This window comes from Pseudorca crassidens, chromosome 2 (assembly GCF_039906515.1).
Source record: "Pseudorca crassidens isolate mPseCra1 chromosome 2, mPseCra1.hap1, whole genome shotgun sequence".
NCBI classification, from domain to species: domain Eukaryota; kingdom Metazoa; phylum Chordata; class Mammalia; order Artiodactyla; family Delphinidae; genus Pseudorca; species Pseudorca crassidens.
The window spans coordinates 167,865,289-167,871,288 of NC_090297.1; the positions used below are offsets into that span (position 1 = coordinate 167,865,289).

The window sequence follows — 6,000 nt, forward strand, 5'->3', positions numbered from 1 at the left end:
CTTTGGGTAGTAGAGTCATTTTCACAATGTTGATTCTTCCAATCCAAGGACATGGTATATCTCTCCCCATCTGTTTGTATCATCTTTAATTTCTTTCAGCAGTGTCTTATAGTTTTCTGCATACAGGTATTTTGTCTCCTCAAGCAGCTCATTCAGCTCAATATCAAAGAAACCAACAACCCAATCCAAACATGGGCAGAAGACCTAAATAGACATTTCTCCAAAGAAGATATACAGATTGCCAACAAACACGTGAAAGAATGCTCAACATCACTAATCATTAGAGAAATGCAAATCAAAACTACAATGAGGTATCAACTCACACCAGTCAGAATGGCCATCATCAAAAAATCTACAAACAATAAATGCTGGAGAGGGTGTGGAGAAAAGGAAACCCTCTTGCTCTCGTGGTGGGAATGTAAATTGATGCAGCCACTATGGAGAACAGTATGGAGGCTCCTTAAAAAACTAAAAATAGAGCTACCATATGACCCAACAATTGCATATACCCTGAGAAAACCATAATTCAAAACGAGTCATGTACCACAATGTTCATTGCAGCACTATTTACAATAGCCAGGACATGGAAGCAACCTAAATGTCCATCGACAGATGAATGGATAAAGAAGATGTGGCACATATATATGATGGAATATTACTCAGCCATAAAAAGAAACGAAATTGAGTTATTTGTAGTGAGGTGGATGGACCTAGAGTCTGTCATACAAAGTGAAGAAGGTCAGAAAGAGAAAAACAAATACTGTATCCTAACACATATATATGGAATCTAAAAAAAAAAAAAAGATTCTGATTAAACTAGGGGTAGGACAGGAATAAAGACAGAAATGTAGAGAATGGACTTGAGGACATGGGGAGGGGGAAGGGTAAGCTGGGACGAAGTGAGAGAGTGGCATGGACATATATACACTACCAAATGTAAAATAGATAGCTAGTGGGAAACAGCTGCATGGCACAGGGAGATCAGCTCCGTGCTTTGCGACCACCTACAGGGGTGGGATAAGGAGGGTGGGAGGGAGACGCAAGAAGGAGGGAATATGGGGATATACGTATGCATATAGCTGATTCACTTTGTTATACAGCAGAAACTAACACAACATTGTAAAGGAATTATACTCCAATAAAGATGTTTAAAAAGAAAGCACAAGTGAATTACTACTTACTAATGTTTTTCACAGTAAGACTTATTAAACAGATGAATTCGTTGCAAAGGAAAAAGATCTGAAATAAAAGTCGGAGTTCCCAGTTACTGTCGTCGGCCACGATAAGGTATTAAAGATAAACGGTAACAAAGGTAGAGCTTGATAGCTGGTCTTTGCAAAATTGGGAAAATAAAACTACCACTCTGATGTGAATACACACAAGTTCCCGAAAAGCATGTAATCATTTAAAATGCAAGTCACTGCCTGTCTTAAGCTGTTCACAGCTTAAACTCATTTGTTCCCTCAATGATTCAACAAAGCAGATATAATTATTATCATTCATTCCCCTGTCATTCATTCCTCACATAAGGACAACTGAGCTATAGAAAAATGAAGTGATTTCTCTAAATTCATCCAGCTAGTAAGTGCTAAAGCCAGGGTCTAGACCCAGGGAGTCTGGCTCCAGAGCCCTTACTCTTGACGTTCCCTCTCAAAAGTCGGCAGCGAATATAAATCAAATATTGTTTATCTTCAAATATCAAGTGAAGACCCAGCTCTCACAAGTTATGCTTTCGAAAAAAAAAAGAACACTAGTATCATTGCTGAAAGAGTCTTCTTTATCATCTATATTCCCAAGGGGGTAGACAGGATTCAGGAGATAATGCTAGTAAAATACTTTCAGCTTTCTACAACTTAAAGGCAGAGAGAATTATTATCTATTCATGTGAGCAGTTTTATATACTATAAATACACACAGAAAGGTGCATATAATAAGTCAGATAAAAAACCGGTGTTAGATACAGAGAAAACCAATCCCCTCTCTCCCCAAGAAACATACAAAGGGTACAAATTTCATAAGCATAACCTTTTGCTGCATTATTGATTAGGCTGTATTTTTTGATTAATGGTTTTTTATTTTTATTTTTCTAATTCTGTCAAACATTAGCGAGAGCAGTGGCTGTAAATAATTTTCAGATGCGAAGGGACTAATTTTATTAGTTTTATTCCAAAAAGACTACAGAAATTCTTCAAGTGATAGACTGAAATCCTGGGTACTAAGATCTCGTAATGCTTTAGAATATAAACAGTTTCCATTCAGCATTAACTAGTTCCTGGACAAATTTAATGTTGTTTGTGTTGCATAATTTAATTCACTCAATTAACAGGGTAAAGATACAGATGTTATTTAAAAAATTACCCCCAGCTGACAAATATTATAAATAAGACAGGCATTTTATTATATTAGAGAAAATGAATTCACAGTATACGGTTATTGGTTACAAAATAAGAGAACTGATATAAATGTAATGCTATTTAGATATTTACTTTTGATTTGCAAGGTGAACCATTAATCAAACATTTTGATTCAGTGGCTAAGGGAAAATTAATCATTGATACTATTAACGGCTTGTAGGAGTGTTATATTAGGCAAGTGAGTTTGTTACTTCCGAATTTCCTGCTGACAATAGTCTCATTATATTTCTTAAAACCTGTAGCTTATCCAAGGTAGGCAGGAATTAAGTATTATAAGAAGACAATTTTCAATATGTAGTTATAAATATGACACGCATAAGTTTCACATTTGAAATATTTTCAAAATGAAACATTTACTCGATTGCTAAACTTTCAATGTACTTATTCAGTGATTTAATTTTCTTTTGTAGAATCAATAACACACTTGGTTGTAATAACAATGTTACAGAGTATCATATAACTTGTGCACATGTATTCATTTTCTTAATATCAATTTTTATATCCTGCACCACATTAACTTTACATCAGACCAGCATGAAGATGACATGAAATTTATGAATTCAACAGTTTTTCCCATACATATGTAATGGATTAGAAACAAATTAAAGAATCTGAAATTCTATATTTTCTTCCTAAATATCTTGCTTATTTTCTTAAGAATCTAGTATTTCCTATTAGAAATCTGATGTCATCTGAATAGTTTAGCATGATATTACAAGCTAAAAATATTTAATCCATAAAATCAGTTCTCCATTAATTCAGAAATGGTCAGTTATAATAGGCTTGGTGAGATAAAGGTATCAATATCTTTCCATTTCCTTTTTGATGTAATTGTCTATGTAGCTTTTATTTATTCCTGAAATACATTTATATTTAACTTTTATTTATATACTCTATAAAACTGATGGAGCTATTTAAAAATTTTGAACACATTCTGCATTTTCTCATTTAATGTTTTTGAGTTGAGTAACAAGACTGTATTTAGTTTTGTTTTGAAAATGTCCTAGTTGAAGGAAAATGACTTTACAATTAATTATGATTGAACAGGTCAACATTTCGAACTGTGAACAACTCGTCAGCTTACCTCACTGGTTATAGTGCAATTTGCATTTATATTTCCTCAATATTTCTCCCCTTTGATTTCTTTGAAAAAAGAATCTGAAAAGTTACTTGACAATTTTATAAATAAATAAAATAATCTTCTGGTATGATTATCGTTTTGTTTGTAACAATTATGAGGACATATTTATAACCTGATACATTAGTGTATAAATTTACCCACTCACAAGGAGTTAATATTTTTCAAACTGTAAAGAAAAAAGAAGACTAATGCTAATTTTTCAAACTCCAGCATTCAGTAAATAGAATTTTTGTTTGTTTGTTTTATAATGGTACTAGAACCTTGTATGTTCTCAAGATGTAGAGAAAAATTTCTGGCAAAGATTGATATAGAAGATAATTTTAAAGAACCTACTCTTTAATTAAATTGCCCACATAGGGACTGCAGAAATCTAAAACTCAGTCTGGGATTAAGTCCTGTGTAAGCTGAGGTCCAACTTTCTATTTTACAGGTTTGTTAAGGGATTTATCCAAGCAAAATCAGGATTTCCAAGGTTGACTCTCAAAGGAATAGGTTGTGTTTTATGCATCTAAATAGAGCTTGAATTTGTCCAAAAATTCATTCATGTTTATCAATACATAGTGTAAAAACAAAGAAAAAAACCTTTTGATAAGTAACTGATTAGCAATTAGTTTAGTAATTTTGTGATTTGGATAAGTTTAGTAGGTAGCAATATGAAACCAGCTAAGTTTCTACAATAAGAAAGCAGAAGAGGAGATTTAATAATCAACATTAAAAATTGTCCAAGGCTTTCTCAAATTTTAAATTTAATGGTGTTTCTCCTGCCCCCATTTAACTGTTTTCTAAGAAATTATTTTTCTGGGGGTTTGATCACCTATACTTAAAAAGTTTACTTCTTAGTGTATTACATTTATTAACATTTTCTTAAATACCTTATTTTCATTTTCATCAACTTGAAATGTCTTCTGCATTTTACACAATGTACTTTACAAGAAAATTGTATATTATGCACACATTTTGCCTCTAGTTCCTTAAGCCAACTAAAGATAAAGCATAGACGTGTAAGTTAATTTCTCTCACTACAGAAGAAACTGATCATTCCTTCCTTTTTCCCTCTGAACTTGTACCCATATTTTGCTCTATATTATTCTGCAACTTTCTAATATGAAGCCTTATGCCCTGCAAAAATTATGCTGTGTCTAAAAGTTTAGTTTTGTAAGATTATAAGTTACAGGCTAAGTTCCCTACTATCTTGATTTACTGCCACTGATTGCATTCCTATTGGGATGACCTGATTTCATCCATTTTACTTACTTTGGGGACAGTCTATGAATTTTCCAGGGTTGATTTAACCACTTTGATCTCTTCTAGGAAAATGGCTTTTTTCCTTCCATTTCAGCATCAAAGCTTAAAATTAACCTTTAGTTTTAGAATATTTATATTTTATATATTCTTTGTACATTTGTATTATTTTTGTAAGATCAGGAAAAATGAAAACAGAAAAGTTTGAGAAATGAACATGTTCTTTCATCTGTAGACACTTTGAAAAGAAGAAAAGTCCCCACAAATGCAATGAAGAGATTATCTGATATTTTAACATATAAACTTGGTTTACTGGATTTAGTCAGAAACAAATAAAATAAACTCTCACTTTTGTTTGGAGGAGAGAGAATATATATCTAGAGGTAGAGGGGGAATCCCACTGAAGCTGTTTTGACTAAATTGTTATTCGTTGCATGTTTTTTGACATTGGTGGCCCAAGATACTGTCTACCATTGCTTAAGAAAGTATACTGAATGTGTAACTAAAAATAAGTATCTTTAAAATTTTAAGGGTGTTCAGGTTTATATAAAATATGGTAACTAATCTTAAAAATTATCTTGATTGCAAAAGATGGCTATGATGGAGAAAACTGATAGGTTTATTATTATTGTTATTATTAAATATTTTTATTCTAGCTTTGCATATTACTCACCCTGTGGCCCAAAGAAAGTTTCTGCAGGTCCTCTTGAATTGGATGAGGTTTTTTTACAAATCCTCTGTAGTTAGATAAATTCACAGCAGCTTCAAAATCTATAAATGCCGAATGTGTCTGCTGAGAAAAGTTCTTTTCTTTTCTCTTCAGGGCTATAGCAGATCCTAGTGAGTTTTGGAAGTTAAAAGCAGAAATTAACTCTGAGCCTTCATCTATGGCCTGGCAGCGCCTCCTTATGTCCAGGATCTAGAATATACAACAAATGATGTCTAAATCTTGAAGTGAAAAACCAAAACTGTTGGCTTTGGTCTTGGACTGTCAGAAACAGAATTGGCTTTAACTCGCCATTTACTGTCTGTTGAAGACCCAGCACCAGTAATTTCTTGTTTTCTTTCCAGCCCTCCAGTCTGGTTTTTGGGAGGTGTTCAGTAGACTAATGAACATTAGGATATATTTGCTGGGATTTAATATGCTGCTCCCTCAGGGAGATCTGCATGTTAATTGCAGACAATGCTTTAAAAAGAGGGGCT

The 6,000-nt window shown here is 33.0% G+C and overlaps 1 long non-coding RNA gene across 2 annotated transcripts in view; it reads right to left on the minus strand.

The window, feature by feature from the left end:
* The window catches only part of LOC137220108 (uncharacterized), a 41,548-nt gene extending 35,921 nt beyond the window's left edge, over positions 1-5,627 (minus strand). For both annotated transcript variants that reach the window (XR_010941472.1, XR_010941471.1), the window contains exon 1: positions 5,471-5,627. This is a non-coding gene — a long non-coding RNA (uncharacterized lncRNA). The remainder of the gene's footprint in view (positions 1-5,470) is intronic.
* Positions 5,628-6,000: the final 373 nt, after the last annotated feature.